This window comes from Peromyscus californicus, unplaced genomic scaffold, assembly GCF_007827085.1.
Source record: "Peromyscus californicus insignis strain IS unplaced genomic scaffold, ASM782708v3 Scaffold_8__1_contigs__length_139910024, whole genome shotgun sequence".
Classification (NCBI taxonomy): domain Eukaryota; kingdom Metazoa; phylum Chordata; class Mammalia; order Rodentia; family Cricetidae; genus Peromyscus; species Peromyscus californicus.
In genome coordinates, this window is record NW_026294606.1 from 61,183,710 (window position 1) to 61,202,519 (window position 18,810).

The window sequence follows — 18,810 nt, forward strand, 5'->3', positions numbered from 1 at the left end:
CCCTCTTAAAATGTATGGAGCACCAAGGGGTGGTCTCTTTATGCCTAGTGACAGGCACAGTTACCACAATGAGAATCTTTATATTAGAATGAATGTTAATAGACATTTATTTAACTGGAATTTTTTTTAATGTCTACATGAAGTCAAATACCCAAGTTCTTTAGAAAAGAGGCCATCTTTTTCTCTTCTATATGAGAAACCATGCTTCTCCATGACTGGAGAGGAGAATAGTGATACTTACCTTGATAGAGAAACGGGATATATATACATATATCCTTGACCTTGATTTCAGCTGGAAAATAGGTTTGAAGTTCCTTGAATTTTTTCTCTTTCAATATTCCCCATCTTTCATTCTACCATCTTTTAACGGATGCTTTATGTCAATAGGAGAAGCTGGGATATTCCTGTCAGACCTACTACCACTTGCCATTCCCAAGTGATTCATCAATGTGTCGAAACCATGTAGGGAGAAATAAAAACATGACCTGTGCAGCCTGAGAGCTCCAAACATCAAATGCCAACCCAGAGAGAAACACAGAAAGGTTTTGCTTAGAATTGTTTTATTTCCATTCAGGTAGTGTACTCCTAACCATGCCTCATTGATTTTATAATGCTAGATTTAAAAGGGCGGTCAGCCAGGTCCATACTCTTGTGTAGTGGAGAGACTGGGTTATTTATATGGCAAAGTATGAGATGAAATGAAAAAGTTCCAAATGACTAACCAGTATATAATCCCAGCCAAATCATATCAGGGGATCTGTGTGGGTTCCAGCACAAAGGCACCCCAAGGGAGAGCAGCATGGATCATTTGGCATCAAAACCAAGCCTACACAGTGATTTCAAATTCTTAGCATCTGGGTTTTACTGAGATCTTATCTGCTGTGGAAAGTCATTTCTGTCTCCTGACCAGGGACAGAAGGGACTCTCTCATGCTATTTTGTGCTGATATATATATATATATATATATATATATATATATATATATATATATATATAATTTTTTTCCTTTCAAATTTTGAAAGAGCAATAACAGGACCTTGATAATAAACTAACTGGGAATATTCATGAGACATGTAAGCTACAAGGTGCTTGCCTTAGCACATCATTCAATAGATGCTGTCTTTCTTCTTGTTCTCCTTGATTCATTCATTCAATTAAAATTTATTGCGTGTCTGCTAGATTTGGATGCCTGGCAGAGAACATTGGCCATAAATAGACCAAGCTGAAACTTTAGGTGAGAAAAGAACATATTTCAAAAGCAATTGAGTAACTAAATTACACATAACTTATAGATGTGAAGTCAATAGGAATGTTTATATATGAGGTTTTGGATTAAAAATGCTGTGACAACAGAAAATTAAGTCAATATGGAGACTACTGTGTAGTATTGGAAGAATAAGGAGGCCAGTTACACAGCTTTTCCTCATTACAGTGGCATGTAAGCAAAGCTTACAGGTATATGGAGGGCAGGGGTGGGGGGAGGTGTGACTACAGATCTAGAGAATAACATTTTGAGCAGAAATTCCATGCAAAGTTCTTTTTTTATTATTAAGGAATTTTTTAATTCATTTTACATATCAATCACAGACTGCTCTCCTCCCTCCTCCCACCCTTCCCACCTTCCTCCCTCAACCCACCCCTCATTCCCTCCTCCAACAAGGCAAGTTCTCCCATGGGAAATTCGCAGAGCCTGGTACATTCAGTAAAGGCAGGCAAATGGATAGAACTAGAAAATATCATCCTGAGTCAGGTAACTCAGACTCAGAAGGACAAACATGGTATGTACTCACTCATAAGTGGATACTAGATATAAAGCAAAGGATAGCCAGACTACTAACTTCCAAAGAAGCTAGCTAACAAGGAGGACCCTAAGAGGGATGCATGGATCATCCTGAGAAGGGGGAAATAGAGGAGATCTCCATGAATAAACTGGGGATGGGGCTGGGGCAATGTAGGGTGGGGGGTGGGGAATGAGACCGAGCAAAGTTTTTAAAGCTAGACAGTGCTCTCTTGTCCATGTCAGTGTTGCACACAAAGAAAAAGAAAAAGCAAAGAGAAGGGAAGAGAAAATGGAGGTATTTTGTTTTTAAGAGTGGACATTAGATTTATAAGTACTTATAACCCCAATCACTATTTAGGTTCACTGATAAAGGATAGTTGCTTAACAGATATTTGTTTACTTAATTTATGTATAGCTCTTCTACATCAAATGCTTACTATATGCTAGATGCAGGTCTACAAAAACTGCATTTATTTGAATATTATATCTGAGCAATAAGGTATGAGGATCACCATGAGTTCAAGGCCACCCTGGGATACATCATGATATCTTTTTTTAATTGAATAAAAGAAGGAGAATACTGGTGGTTAGGACATCTCTACTATCAACTATAGATTGTGAGCCACAGTCTATTGTCAGTAAAATTGTAATGTAAGTTATAAAACACAATGAATGTGAATGTTCATGAAATTGCCAGTAATGAAAACTGTGTTTGCTCCCATGAATGTCATTTCTTTCCATTTATGATGGTCACTAATGGTTAACTCTTGGCATTATGGAAGATGTCATGATTTCAGCTCTGTCTTGACAAAGAACTCATGTCATTCCACGTTCATCTACACAGGTTAAAACATCTTTACCCAAAGATTCAGGGTGACTTGGAGTTACTAAAATAGGATGGGAAGGTACTCTTCCAATCCGAAATGAGCCCCTGCTTCCTCTCTAATCCCTGTTCTCTGTTGGAGAATATTACTTAGTTATTTATTTATTTATTTATTTATTATTAAAAGTTTTTTTCATTTTACATAACAACCACAGTTCCCCTTCCCTCCCCTCCTCTTGCTCACCCCCCACATTCCCCCTCCCTCACCCCCCATCCACTCCTCAGAGAGGGTAAGGTCTTCCATGGGGAGCCAACAAAGTCTGGCATATCAAGTTGAGGCAGGACCAAGCCCCTCTCCCCTGAGGCTGAGCAGGTACCCCTTCATAGGGAATGGGCTCCAAAAAGCCAGTTAATGCACTAGGGATAAATCCTGGTCCCACTGCCAGTGATCCCACAAATGCCCAAGCCACACAACTGTTACCCACATTCAGAGGACATAGTTTGGTCCCATGCAGGTTTCCCAGCTATCAGTCCAGAGTCAGTGAACTCCAACTAGCTTGGGTCAACTGTCTCTGTGGGTTTCCCCAGCATGATCTTGATCCCTTTTTCAAAAAAATCCCTCCTCCCTCATTTCATTCCACTGGACATTGGGAGCTCCACCTAGTGCTTAGCTGTCAATCTCTGCATCTGCTTCTATCAGTTACAGGATGAAGGTTCTATGATGACAATTGGGGTAGGCATCAATCTGATTACAGGGGAAGACCAGTTCAGGTACCCTCTCTACTATTGCTTGAAGACTTAGCTGGAATCATCCTTGTGGATTCCTGGGAATTTCCTAATCCCATAATGGTTCCCTCTATCAAGATATCTCTTTCTTTTCTCTTTCTCTGTGTCCCTCCCCCAACTCAGCCATCCCATTTCCTCAAGTTCTCTTCCCACCTCCCCTTACCTCCTCCACTCTCCCCCTCCCATGCTCCCATTTTACTCAGGAGATCTTATCTATGTCTCCTTCCTAGATGTGGAGTAAGGGGAACACTCCTCCAATGCTGGTGGAAGTGCAAACTTGTACAGCCACTTTGGAAGTCATTATGGTGGTTTCTCATAAAATTGGTAATCAATCTACCTCATGATCCAGCAATGCCACTCTTTGGCATATATCCAAATGATGTACATTCACACCGCAAGGACATTTGCTCAACTATGTTCATAGCAGCATTATTCATAATAGAAAGAACCTGTAAACAACCTAGATGCCCCTCAACCAAAGAATGGATAAAGAAAATGTGGTACATTTATACAGTGGAGTATTACTCAGTGTTAAAATCAGTAACATCATGAAATTTGTAAGCAAATGGATGAAACTAGAAAAAACCATCCTGAGTGAGGTAACCCAGACCCAGAAAGATAAACACAGTATATACTCATTCATAAGTGGATATTAGAAATAAAGCAAAAGATAACCAGGCTAAAATCCACATCCCCCAGAGAAGCTGGATAACAAGGAGGAACCTAAAAGAGACGTGCATGGATGCCCCTAGGATGGGAAACATTATTTTAGGTTGTGTAACTTTTGTTTATGTTGCATTTAACTCTGTGAAGCCATGTTACTGTGCCTGTCTAAAGCACCTGATGGTCTAATAAAGAGCTGAACAGCCAATGGCAAGGCAGGAGAAAGGCTAGGCAAGGCTGACAGACAGAGAGAATTAATAGAAGGAGAAATCTGGGAGGAAAAGAAGTAGCCAAAGAATGAGCAGGACCCCAGGGCAGCCACCCAGCTATACACCAAGCCATAGAGTATAAGACAAAGAAAGGTGTACAGGAATAGAAAAGGAAAAACTCAGAAGCAAAAGGTAGATGGGCAAATTTAAGTTAAAGAAAGCTGGCTAGAAATAAGCCAAGCTAAGGCCAGGCATTTATAATTAATAATAAGCCTCTGTGTGTGATTTATTTGGGAGCTGGGTGGTGGGCCCCCGATAGAGCAGAAACAAGCAACAACAGTTCTCCTTCAGCTTTTATAACATATAAAAGGAAGAAGAAAGCCTTTAGCTGTTTATCAGATTTCTGGCGTCATCACCGTAGTTTGACTTTCTTTCCTTTACTTCCATGTAAAGTCTGGATATTCTAGGCATTTGCTTTTCTTTTTTTTTTTTTTTTTTTTTTTTTGGACAGGGGAGGGTGGGCATTCTTTTCACTCTCTTCTTGAGCTGACTTGACCTCACCAGTGGAACTGGCTATGTTTTTACCTTGTCATATCAAAGGCTGTTTCTGCTTTTACCACTTGCAGCCTCTAACAACAAGTAAGTTGGAGTTCATTAAAAAAAAAAAACAAAACTAATTAACAAAAATAATATGTTCATTCATTGCATCTACTGTCTTTGTTTACCTATTATTTGGTTAGCAGGGTGCTTATCTGGCCTTTTTATGTGTTCAGAAATGTTTCTAAAGATAAAGGCTTCAAGCAAAGGTATGCCAAAAGAGCTTCGGTACTAAGATTTATAACTAGTAGATAGATGCCTGTTCATGATACTGAGAATGAGTGGGCTTAGCAAGTAGAAGGCCTTAGTGTCAACTGAGGCCTTCCAAATTAAAAACCATCTACTCATCAGATACTTTTTACATGGGTCAAAATTCACCTGCCATACCTGAGCTAGGTTCCAAAGGTTTGCAGTTCTTGTCGTAGAATTTGTATTTTTCATCTTCACAGTGCTGCTAAATTAACACGTGCATTCAACAAATGTCTCTGTCACTAGTAAGAAGAAACAACAGAAAGGTTTTTGTTTTTTTTCTCTCTCTCTTTTTGCACTTTTATTCTCTTGTTGGATTACAGATTATCTGATTATCTAAATTCTTACTTAACTACTTACATCCATGGTCAAACCTAAATTAGACAATAGAAAATCTGCTTGTTCTTTGAAATATTATTCACAAGACCAATCACAAAGAGTAGATCAGCAGAACATAGGCTAAATCAATTACCACATATAATTATGATAGAATAGCATCCTTATTTAATGACTTTGTTAGTATTTATTGGACGATATTCATTGTTGAATGTAAAAATCAGTTAATAAGCACATATATCAGGATCCATTTATATGTTTATAGAGACATATTGTCAATGGTGCGATTTCAGTATCTCTAGAAGGAAGGAGTTCATATAAATTATATTTTCCTCTTTATATTTTCTTCATTGTTTATCTTTGCAATGTTCCTGGAGAGTTCTTGAATTCATATTAAGAAGCTGAATAAATGCTGCTAAAATACAGTTGACTATAGTAGGTTATCAGAATAAATGTAAAATATAATCCCCTGATTATGTAAATGAATATGCTATCTCTAGGTATTTCACAGCTTCCTCCATTTATCTATACTCCAAATAAAAATCCCATTTCATTCAAATATTGGAGCTTTCTAATCTTGAGAGGGTGGAGGGTGAGGAATACAAATATTCACTTTGCCTTTGTGATGATAGACTTCTTCTCTCAATTTTTAAAACAATGTAGTCATTTTCTAAAGGAGTGTGATACATCAATAGAGAAAAATCTGATTCTCAGTATACCAGTTTCTCAGTTCTTTTTATTTATTGGTTCTAACAGGCAATTAACCTTTAAGGAGATTTCCCTTCAGTTCCCTGTGTGACAATATGAGCTGTTTTATTTCTTCCCTGTACCATGTTAACTAGAAGCTTCATGACTAAGTCACTTGAATCCAGGTGGCAGAGCCCTTTTCAGTTTCCAAGTGGAAGAGTTTAGCAGTTCAGTTCCCTACTACTTGAAATTCTGCATTCTCAATTTAGAGTGTCAAGAAGCTATGGTTAATTATCCTCATAGCGATGATAATCACACCAATTATGATTCTTAAAAGAACAAGAGAAGACAAAAGTTCTACAGATAGGACTCACAGCAATGGGGGTGACTTTAACTGTTATAAAACTGAACCTGTATAGCCGTCTTTTAGAGAGAAAAACAATTTAAAAATGCATAAAAGGGTCACATCATATTGGGTTATCGAAAATGGGAGGGCCAATCAGTCCCACCATCTTGGCCATTCCCAAGCTGCTGCCAACATTTTGTTTATAATAGTTGTACCCCACCCTTTGCTTCTCTAGACTGTATCCAAGGAAAACATTAGTAACAGATCTAAGGAAACAAAAGTTAGAAAAGGAAATATGTTATGAAGAGTATATCTTCAGAAAATTTATAAGAATCTAGTAAAAGTTACAGAGAGAAAGTAGTTACAGGTAAATATCATCCACACTTTCAAGTACATAAGTTTCTTGCTTGCTTTCCTAGACAGAGGGAATCTTGGTATATAATAAATACACTAGCAATGATAACACAAGTAAAATCATCTAGATTGTACTACTAATGTGCACATCAAATATTTGATAAGTCAGTAAGAGTTATTTTAAAATTTTGTTCCATATTTTTGATCATAGCAACTGTGTGATCAAAGCATTATTATATTTTATTACTGCATAGTGTGCCTACAAAAATATTCTGTGTTCTAATCAAAATCACAGAAATAATAAAGATAATAAACTAGTAGAAACTATGAAATATTTTCTCAAAATTGAAAAACTTGGGACTAGGGAGATGACTCAGTTGGTAAAGTGCTTACCTTACAAGCAGGAAGGCTTAGTTGGATTCCCAGAACTAATGTGAACAAGCTTGGCCTAGCACAGTGGCTTAACATCCCAGTATTAGGAAGGTGAAGACAGAGGGGTTTACCAACCACTCGATGAAGTTGGAGTTCAAGGTCAGTAAAAAAAAAAAAAAAAAAAAAAAAAAAAAAAAAAAAAAAAAAAAAAAAAAAACCTTGTCTCAAAGTAGTGGACTGCACCTAAAGAGTAACACAGAGGTTGTCCTCTCCACACATACATGCTCAGATGTATATAAACTTGATCACAAATACGTGAAGATCTTATTCTTTTTTCTTGTTTCCAGGGGGAAAAGATGGTTTAAGGATGTTGCTACGTTAGGAATTTGTATTTAGAGGGCTCTAGTCATGTAAAAGCTTAGATAGTTATAGCTCTTTCTCTTAGTCAGGTCATGTTACTATATGAAGGTATCATAGACCAAGTGAATTTAAATGACAAGAGTTTATTTATCACAGTTCTGTGACTGAAGGTCTGAGATGAGGGTGTTGGGGTGCTTAGGTTCTTAGTGAGAGTTGTTTTGGGGTTGAAGGGTGTTGAATGCTCCTTGCTGCCTCTGCACTGTGAGCATAGATAGCAAAGCACACTGTCTGGCCTCTTACAGAGTAATTCCATGCAAGAGGACTCTACTTTCATGACATTTTCAGCTCCCGAGAGCCTATCTCCAGATACCATCACATTGGGGATTAGCATGCATATTTGATAGGAGCACAGGCTTACAGCAGACAGCCTCCTTTGCTTCACTTTAAATTTTTCTTTTTAGAATTAGGAAAGAAAGAAATGGATGCACAAATTAGTAAAAACTTGCAAGCCCATGTTATAACTTGTGATGTGCACAGATGAGTTACAGGTGCCAGCATTTCTCTGTTCATGATAGCTGTAGGAAGCTAAGTACACAGTTATGTAAGGGGGTGGTGGTGAAGCAAGCCCTTTGCTACATGAGCGGTGGTGATTTCATCCCATTTTCTCAGAAACTTGTAGGCAGCCATAAATAATGCCAAGGGACCATGCTGCCATATGGCTGTCATGTAGCCCTTTCTGAAGGTGTCACCCAAAGGGGTTCTCTGAGGACTTACAGCCGTGTGCAGATTGCTTCTCCCCCCATCTCTGCCTGCTTCTTTCCTCCCCCACATACCACCCTCTTTCCACTCTTCCCTCAAATGTTCTGTAGCTGTCAAGTTTCTTTTATAGAAATAAGTGAAATTATAATGAGACAAGAGATAGACGTGCCGGCGATGAATAGAAAGACTTTAAGGAATTGCTGCAGTATTTGAAAGCCTTCAAGAGGAGGCAGGAGGGCGGATAAAGGCTGTCACCCTGCACAGGAAGTTCTCTCCTGGCAATTTGACTTTCAAAACTGCTTCTGATCCTATCATGGGGAGCTGGTGCTGTATTTAACTGCAACCATACAGAACTGTACTGCTGAGGCTGGGAAAAGGCAAGACCCAAGAATTCTCTTCTGAAAAAAAATCATCATCTGAAAGCCAGAGCCTCTCATTCTGAAACCCTACTTTGTGGCATCTTCCTGAAGTTTGTGGTTTAGGGCCAAGCACTTCCCGTGTCCTGTTTTTCATAGCATGCCTTTTGGTCAGTTTTATCAGGAAAGGATAGCATACTCATGGTTGATAATGAAATATAGTGAAATTATTGCTCTCTTTACCCATCAGAGAACTACACCAAAAAATCTGCTGTTACTGTGAAGGTGATGATGGAAGTTTAAGGGGCAGATGTTCTGATTATCCCAAATATGCCGATCAGGTAATTAGAAAGTCAGAAATTTACTCATGATAATAGCAAGCAAGAATTTCTTTTCTTTTTTTTAAGTGTGTGTGTGTGTGTGTGTGTGTGTGTGTGTGTGTGTGTGTGTGTGTGTGTGTGTGCGTGTGTACATGTCCAAAAGTGTGCACCACCACAGAGTCCATATGGTCAGGGGAAAGCATTAGGAGTCCTTTCTTTCCTTCAATCATGTACATCCTTGAGATTGAAATTAGGAAGTCAAGCTTGGCAGAAAGTGCCTTTTCCCATGGAATAGACTTACTTGCTGGCCCTGAAGGAAGCATTTCTACATTTATGTTTTTATCTCCTTTATCTTTGCATCTCTCCTTTCCTAAAAAACAAACAACTCTTGAGCCTTGTTTCTGTAGTTTCCTTTCCTTAAGATGGAAAATAAATTGTAAGTAGGAGTCCTAAAGTCTTAAATAAGACTTTTACATAAAAACACCCCATGCTGTAGGTAAAATCACTTTAGCCTCCAAAGTGTTTTGCACAAGACCTACTTCCAATTTTAAAAATGGAAGAAGGAACTTGCTGTGGTTGGGCACAACTTCAGTTACTAGTACTTAGGTGTCAGAGGCAGATGGATCTCTGCATCTGAACCCATCCTGGTCTACACTGGGATTTCTGGGGTAACCAGTCTTACACATGAGACACTGAGGCCAAGCCTGGGATGTATTATCCTCCAAAGGCAGAAGGAGCTGTTTTGGTGTGGATCCAGTTTTCTGAGATCCATAGAGAAGATGATTGTGGTGCAGTTTTGAATGTAATGTGATTTAACTATATAAACTGAAGCTAAATGGAATTCCTTTCTGTGTCTAGACCACTGTGTTCTTGGGGGATATCTAGCCCGAGACTTGGCATTCATGAATCTTATGGAATTTGAGTCCAGAGAAATAAAGAAACACACCCAAGACCACACTGAATTAGAGAAAGATTGTGCAATTCATTGTTGGACAAGTGGCTTTCAGCAGAGCCAGGAAGTAATATCTTTGAGTAAAGATAAAAAGAAACAAGTTGAAAAGGTGTATCTATAATAACACACACACACACACACACACACACACACACACACACACACACACACACACACACACACCTCTCAAAAGTAATATTCAATAATCAATTTGACAGCAAATCCTGGATGTGAGAGTTTCAATATTGACTTACAAGGCCAGTTTGTTCATTGAGACAAGGTCTTACTCTGTAGTCTAGGCTGAGCTGAAACTCTATATAAATGAGGACGATCTTGAATTCATAGTAGTCCTTCTTCTGTGGCACCCTCCCACCCAGGTGGGTACTGGGATGACAAGTATGAACAGTCATACCTGGCTTCCTCTCCTGGTTGATTTTGATGAAGCATCTCAGATTGCAACTACAATTTGATTTGGGGACCTGAAATTGCATGTCATTGTAAACCTGTTCCAGCCTCCTCACCAAGAGGATTCAGACCAAATGAGATAATGATCTGGTGGTAGGTGATGTCAGGCATATCCACCTCAGTCAAGACCAAAGGAAGCTACTGCCCCTGGCAGTGCCGTCAGCAACAAGCCTCCCCCACCTTTTTTTTTCTTTTTCTTTTTTGGTATCTCTTTTAGAATTCTTTTTCACAGGATGCAGAAGCCAATGTCAGTGATCTGCCAATGACTGACAATTGCTCATTCCAGCGCCACACAAATATGGTAGAACTGAGAAGTTCCTGAGCCTATTCTTAGGTGTACTTTCACTCAATTTTAACTTATGAAATTTATCTATATACTTAGGTTCCTGGTGGAGGCTTCTAACCAAAAGGCAAACTAAGTAAAGGAAAACAGACATTTTTTTAGTATAGTTGAGACTTCAGTAGGAAATAAAGACTCAAATGACCATTCCTCTTAATTTTATAAAATTTGTTGATTCTGTGCTGAATTATGAAGCCACATTGTAGAGAAGAATGACCTCATAATGGAGAATTATCAGGGGGTGATGGGTAATGAACTGGTGATACCTGCAGAGAGTTGGTTTTTGTGTGCTGATCAGTGCATATTGGGTTATTCCTAGGATTCTGCAAATGTAAATAAGACACTTAGAGGAAACTAAGTGTCCTTCATTTGATAAAGAGAGTCTCTAAGTGTCTACGTCAAGCCATAAAAGGAAAAAATGGGAATAATTTAGTGAATTCTAAGTTTTTTCCCCACTTTTTTAAGGGTATCTCAGATCTTCAAAGTCGTGGACTTTCTACATAACTCAGTACCCTAGAACTCTCATGAAAGACCTCATGAACCTTTCATTTTAATGTGCTTGTTATCACAGAGCATTAAAAAATCAGGCTATATTTAACTCCTTCGAAGTATTCATTACATTTGTCTTAGCAACTTTTTTCTTTTGATTTCCTAAGATGTTTGTGACCAGTCTTTTGTGTCTATAGTCTTGAACTCAACCCTTTCTCAACAGTGATGTCCCCTTGGCTCCCTACTGGTCTGCTTTTGATTCACTCTCCATTTCTGATGAGCGTAGGTAACAATTAGATTTGTTTCTTCACCGCCACTCTCTGGGTTGAGGGAAGGTCATATTCCCTAAGACTAGCTAATGACTGTTCCTTATAATGCTATCCCAGTCAGGAAACTGATTCTGTTTTAGGGAACTGCTCCCATAACATCCCTTTGAAAATGTTTTTTTTCCTTTTATTTTTATTAAGAAATTTTCTATTCACTTTACATACCAACCACAGATTCCACCCTCTTCCCTCTTCCCACCTCCCCCAGCCTTCCCCCCAACCCACCTCCCATCCCCACATTTTCCAAATCAAGGTCTCCCATGGGGATTCAGCAGAGCCTGGCACACTCAGCTGAGGCAGGTCCAAGCACCTCCCCCCTGCACCAAGGCTATTCAAGTCACACCCTAGGTACTGGGCTCCAAAAAGCCTGCCTATGCACCAAGGACAGATGCTGATCACCCTGCCTGGGAGCTCCCCGAACAGTTCAAGCTAAACAACTGTCTCCCATATCCAGAGGGCCTAGTCTAGTCCTATGGGGGCTCCACAGCTATTAGTCCACAGTTCATGGGTTTCTGCTAGTGTGGCTGGTCATCTCTGCACATTTTCCCATCATGATCTTGACATCCCCTGCCCACAGAATCCCTCCTCTTTCTCATTGATTGGATTTTAGTGGCTAGAAAAGGAGCAAATTCTGGATGATCCAGGCAGCAGACAAAAGTTCTTGAAAAGTTATAGAGATTCAGACTTACTAGGAATGCTGAAGATTTATACATAGAAAATAGGGAACACAGAGTGATAGCTGAGGAGTTTGTAATATGTAGATCATGACACATAGGCCATATCTGCTGCTATCTCCAAGCATATGAAATGATTGCCTGATCTTGATTTCCTCAGTGTGAACCTTAGTGGTCACTTCTGGAAGTATAACTAAAGTGTGTGACCTTCCATTTCCATCTCTGAATTTTAAGAAGCTCTGATTGGTTTGACCTAAGACACACGTTCACGGCCTTGTATGCATCTCCATATTTATTTAGTGTTGATAGAAACTACAAATGCAAAGACTTGAGGCATTAGTTTCTTTAGCAGGAAACAAACTCGGCTTTCCTCCAGACAGTGTAAGATGGATCATTGTATAACCATTAGAAAGAGAGCTGCCAAAAATCCTTCCTCTGCCTATCATCTTCTCATTTTCTATATCAGCCACACTTGGCCAACATCCTGCTTCCCTTGTGTCATCCCCATTTCGTTATCACTTTATAGCCCTTTCTGGAATTTTTCTTCTCCAAATTTTTATATGTAGGTAATTTCTCCTCATCAAAAATGTCCTACCTTAAATACCATTTCCTGAACATTCCTCTACTATATTCTCTAAAGAAAATATGCTGGCTTCCCTCAGCTCTGTCAGCCACACTTAACACCATCTTTCACATTTCCATCTTTGCATCAATGATTCAAAAACAAAGTTTTGGGTCAGACATGTTAATGCATGGGTGTAGTTCCAATACTTGTGAAATAGAGGGAGACAGATCTTTGTTAGTTCAAGGTCAACCTGATCCACATGGAGACAAAAAAAAAAAGACAAAACAAAACAAAAACTAAGTATATACTTGGGAAATGGCCCATTTAGGAAAGCACTTGTCTTATATGCTTGAAGACCTAAGGTCTACCATGCAATTCTTTCCATCCAGAATGATGATAAGTGTACAGTTTAGTTGGTATTTAGAAATTAGTAAATGAATCATGGTCCAGGTCTGAAATGGATAGAGACTATGATAGAATCAGACACCTATAGAGAGCTGGGAAGCAAGACCTCCCTTAAATCTGGTATATATTATGATTGCTATGTATGCTTCCCAACAGTGCTCAGCATGGAATATAGCTTCCAATCTCTACCTGAATCTAAATAATGCATGATTGTGAGACACTTTGGAAATATAAAAGACCATGTTGATTCCAACCCTGGCTCCCAATGCCATGGATTATTTTGCAAGTACCACTCTCTGGCCAATCAGACTACATATTTCATGTGATATAGAGATCCCACTGAGAAAATCAACTTTTTAGCATATACCTATTTACGGCAATTTGCAATTGGATCAGTGAACACTGCATGTCTCTACCACATGTACATGTGACGTGCGCTGGACAGTGTTATGTCAGTATCTAGAGTTTTGTCACCAACTTAAAGGAATTTATGACATTTCCAACTATATCTGAAAGGATCAAAAATCACCAAAACATCCCCAAAGATAAGTTCTAGGAATTATGGGATATCAAGAAGTTTAAAGAGGTTACTGGAAAAACAATCTCCATAACCTGCATTTAAAGAGGTGTAGAATAAGGCTGAGATAGACAATGGCTCAATGAGTAAAGTGATTCTTACCCAAGCATTTGGATCTGAGTTTAGATCCCAGTCCTCCACATAAAAACGCTGAGCACAGCAGCATAAGTCTGTAATGCAAGTACGAAGGGAATGGAGAGAGGTGGATCGCTGAAGATTGCTGGCATGCACACCTAGACTAATTCACGAGCTCAGGTTCAGTGAGAGATCCTGTCTTAAAAACTGTGGTTGGTAGAGATTTAGGAAGACATCCAGCATTGACATCTGGTCTTCACATTCATGCCTACACACTTCCATTCACCCCCACATGCATGTGTGCATGCATACACAAACATGTAAATAGTACTCATGCAAAAAAAATGTGTAATAGAAAACTTACATACATATGTGTCACTTGCTGGAGTCCAGCTCCAGTGGGATTCAGGTCTCAAAGAGGAGGTGTGAAGTCAGCGAGGGGAAGGAGGAGATTGACAGGATCTAAGAGTGAATTGGGATTGGCTTTACATTTATTGAAAAAAAATGGCTACAGCTTTTATTCTATATAATTTTACAATAGTTTAGCCACAAACAAGATGGTAAGCAGGCTCAATGATTCAGGGATGAAAGTGGCCATCAACTTAATCACAGCATTTTTCCTGAGACAAAAGCGGTAAGTTCAGCAAGTATCTAAATGCCTATTGTTCTCTAAGGTTCAGTAGCTCCACAAGGCACCCACTTACATCAATGGAAAGACCACAGGAAGGGCCACAAGTTCCTCCTGCTAGCTATAAGGAGTGTGACTCCCTTTAACAAGCAGGGACTTTCCTGACCTTAGGAAAAGGACTTCCTCTGGGGACCAGACATCCACTACAATTTAAGAGCAATTTTGATTCCTCAAGGGGCGTGATGCAATATTTGTGCCATGTAGCATAGTAAGCACTGAGCTGTTTCCTAATTGCATTCCTTTGTGTCTTAGTCTTATTGTACAGGCATATTCCCCTCATATCCTCCCAAAAGGGAAAGTCCTGGTGTCTTACACTTTTTCCATTATACCGTATTGTCCTGATTCCTCTATACTTATTAACTAAACTCTTGCCCTTAATGGCTTCAGGCTCTGGATCTGGATTCTACGCTTTTCATTCTTGGGGTCAGGTATGTCCAAGTAAATCTCTAAATTTCCTGTTCTTGGTGTAATCAGGAGGGCACAATGCAGATTCCTGTGTACAGAGTCTTCACATTATATGGTTCCACAGTGGTGGGGATTTTTTCCAAATAATTATTTTGTTTACAGAGACTGCTATTTTATGTGTTTTCATCCTTCAAAGCCCACACAAAATTTCCCAATGAAAAAAGGCATAAGGGAACTCTTGTAACACTTAGTGTGAATCATTAAAAATGAAAGTAAAAGGGCGCTGGAGAATTGTGACCCACAAAGTTGAAATGCTGGAACTTTGTCAAGCAGCAATAGATGCCATGTGGTCCACACCAATCACTGAATAGATGGCAATCTCCATTTGAAACAGTTAAACCCTTACTTTGGGTCTTTACACCCCCCCCCCCATCTCAAAAGGCTGAAATCATGAAACACAGAAATTCTTGCCAGTTCTGACATCTCATCATATGACTGTGGGCAAGTCGATTTAACCTTATGGACCATGGAATATGGTCGCAGATCACTGTCCAAATATCACTGGTAATGAAGACCCAGAAAACTGCTTCTGTATCATGCACATGGCAATGGATGTTGGTGCAAACAGCTGCATGAATCTGCAAATAAGTTTATTTCTAATGAACATCATGTATAAATAGGACTATATATTCTTCACTACCCTGTGAATTGAAAGGGAAATGTTTTCTGAGGAGGTTTTCCACCTCTCTGAGAATCACTGTCTATTCACTCAGACCAGGTAAACACTGTAAACTTTCATTGTTGAGCTGTACTTGCCATTTTATGGATAGATGATGTTGTAGATACAGGCAATGTCTTCTGCAATCCCCTTCTGACAACCACCTCATCTAGCTTTGGCACTGCGGAGACTTTCCATCAACTTTAAAAATTTTGTTGTTGTTGTTGCTTGCTCTGCAGAAAATCCCTTTCCTTCCTATGGCTTTGCTTTATCTGTGATTACACATGTAAGCCCCTGATGTCACTGCTTGAGATTCCTGATCAGCTTTGGCAGATTGGTTTCCAGGAGAAGAGGGAGGAGGGCAGAGCAAACAGCTCTAGTTTTTGCTTTAAGAGGAAGGCAACTGGGGCCCAGCTGCCAAGTTGATAAGAAACAGAGGATCATGCACCAGCCAAGCAGAAAACTCAGTCTCAAACATTGCTAAGGCAAAGAAAAGTTTAAGACACATGTGTCTAGGACACATGTTCTCAAGCAAGAGAAAGGGAAATAAGAGAAAGAGTTCTTTGTGGGGGCCAATTAGATGACATAAGTCACTCATTTGATAGGCAAACCTGTGTAGCTTGAGGTTTCTAAAAGACACTGTGTCTTTCACATCTGATATAGGACATTTTTATCCTCAAATGTGCATTATCTCATCAGGTAAATGTAAAATGTAGGAATTTTGTCTGAGGTAAGAAAAAACATCAGTCATGCTGAACCCAACCTTCCTGCATTCATTTCCCCAAAAACCCACTGTATTCATTCCACCTAAACACTAAGATTTGCACTCCCCATCCCCATTAGCTTTCAGTGTTTATTTTTGAATAAAGTCATCAGATATACTAAGTGTATCACCTGGTCATTTTCAACAGGGCAAGAAAAGGAAAGAATCAAGAATCGTTGTGTTTAATCTGCATGCTGCACAGTATTTGAAACAGTGAAGCCCAGAGACAATGTCTACCACATGGTATTATGTGAAAATAAAGACCCAAATGGACATGAAAAGATGCATGGTCCCTCCAGGCACAGAGTCTTCATGATGGAGCCCTTCAGCTGGAGGCTGAGGTCACTCTCAAGCATTAGTATTCTATGATTATTCATCTTTCTGACCAAACAAATGATAATTAAAAAATCTGTTCAAGTCACCAACTCACACAGAACAAACACAAAGAGACCCCTGGCCTCCTGGTGTCACCCATACCTTCACTGTAAATTCTTCAAGGAGAGAAGGACTGATACATCATTTAGGCACAGGCAGATGTAGCCTGGAAACCTTTGAACACTGTGTTATTTATCCATTACTGTTGTTATGAACCTTATCTATTCCCTCATGGAATAAGCTTGTCCTCTGGATATAGAATTTTTCAAGCTCTTTCCACATTCCCTGAATTCTGGAGCAGAATGGGATGATCTCTCAGGATTCCTACCCAGGTGATGATAAGATAAAGAGTGGACAATTTTCCATGACTTCAGGGAAACAACCACTTGACCTCTATCCCATTAAACATTTAAAAAGACTGTTCATTGCCACAGTGTCTTATTCCAGTACCTGGTTTTTGTCTAGCTCACCACAAGCTTAGACTGGAAACTTGAACTTTGTGGGGTGTGTATGTGTGTGTGTGTGTATGTGTGTGTGTGTGTGTGTGTGTGTGTGTGTGTGTGTGAGAGAGAGAGAGAGAGAGAGAGAGAGAGAGAGAGAGAGAGAGAGAGAGAGAGAGAGAGAGGGACGGAGGGAGGGAGGGAGGGAGGGAGGGAGAGGAGGAGGGGTCTAAAAAATGAAGATGATAACAGAAATTTTCTCAAAGATGTGGTGAGGATAAAGAAAATGGGATGAATTTACACAGTGGAATACTATTTAGCCATAGAAAGAATGAGATCTTATCATTTTTCAGCAATATAGATGGAACCTGAGACTGTTTCATTGTTAAGTAAGACAAGATAGATCCAAAAAAGACTGTGTTCTCACTAGTAGGAACCAGTGAGTCAACCCTGTAGAAGAATGGGGGGCATATTGACTCACTAGAGACATCAGAATATAGAAAGGATGTGGGATGGGAAAATATCAGTACAAGAATAGAAGAACTCCTGAATTGCTACTGTGAGACAAAACACTCTGTAGTCTGTTTCTAAAGAGTTAGACAGAACATGAAATGTTCAGCACATAAAACTGATTCATTATGAAGGACATAGAGATGTCCAGTGTCACAATCTGACTATCACACATTGTATACAGGTAATTACTTGTCATAATGCACTTTACAAAGATGGATAAATTGAAAGAAATTAATTTTAAAATTTTTTATTTATTTTTTTTTTTTTGGTTTTTCGAGACAGGGTTTCTCTGTGTAGCTTTGCGCCTTTTCCTGGAACTCGCTTTGGAGACCAGGCTGGCCTCGAACTCACAGAGATCCACCTGGCTCTGCCTCCCGAGTGCTGGGATTAAAGGCGTGCGCCACCACCGCCCGGCCTAATTTTAAAATTTTTATAGGATCCTGTTCTATCTTGGAAAGGCAAGATGTGATATATATTATAATTATATATATGTAATATATATTACAAAAACTGAATTTAGTACATTGAATTATATGAATTTATGATTAAGACCAATAAAACCTTCTGCTTTTAACAATCAAATTTGTTGAAAACGATTAGAACTTGGCATAAGGCGTGAGCTATGGAGGCACTGGTCATTCAAGTTGTGTCCTTACCTTGTCTTTTATGGATGAAAGTAATTTTTAAGAGAAGGGATTTTTAACTTAAAGTTATATATGAGTTGAGGTTCATAACTGGTATTATAACTCTATAAGGCTAGTTGAAGAGGTATTTTGGTCCCACTTTATCAGGGAAAACCTAGAGATCATAACTACGAGCTACAAAGTTAGAAAAAAATAGGACAAGTGTGTTACTACTTAATAGGTTACAAGAGCTCACAGTTAGTCAGACATGGCAAATGGTTCAAAGAAAATAGAAAAGCTGTTCTGAAGTTTGTGTTTGGAAGAATTTTATATTTAAGCAAAAATGTGTAATTTAAGCAATTTCTTAGTCAAAATCCTTTTAATATAATAAATGCTTATTGTAGCCACAGTGGTAGTGAG

At 39.1% G+C, this 18,810-nt stretch overlaps 1 long non-coding RNA gene across 5 annotated transcripts in view; it reads right to left on the reverse strand.

The window, feature by feature from the left end:
* LOC128104020 (uncharacterized) overlaps nucleotides 1–18,810 on the reverse strand; it is a 168,029-nt gene that overhangs the window by 67,587 nt on the left and 81,632 nt on the right. For 3 of the 5 annotated variants that reach the window (XR_008215840.1, XR_008215838.1, XR_008215837.1), the window contains 3 exons: nucleotides 14,230–14,327; nucleotides 13,893–13,960; nucleotides 5,246–5,349 (listed from right to left, as the gene is read on the reverse strand). This is a non-coding gene — a long non-coding RNA (uncharacterized LOC128104020). The remainder of the gene's footprint in view (nucleotides 1–5,245; nucleotides 5,350–13,892; nucleotides 13,961–14,229; nucleotides 14,328–18,810) is intronic. The other 2 variants (XR_008215839.1, XR_008215841.1) reach the window with 2 other exon arrangements.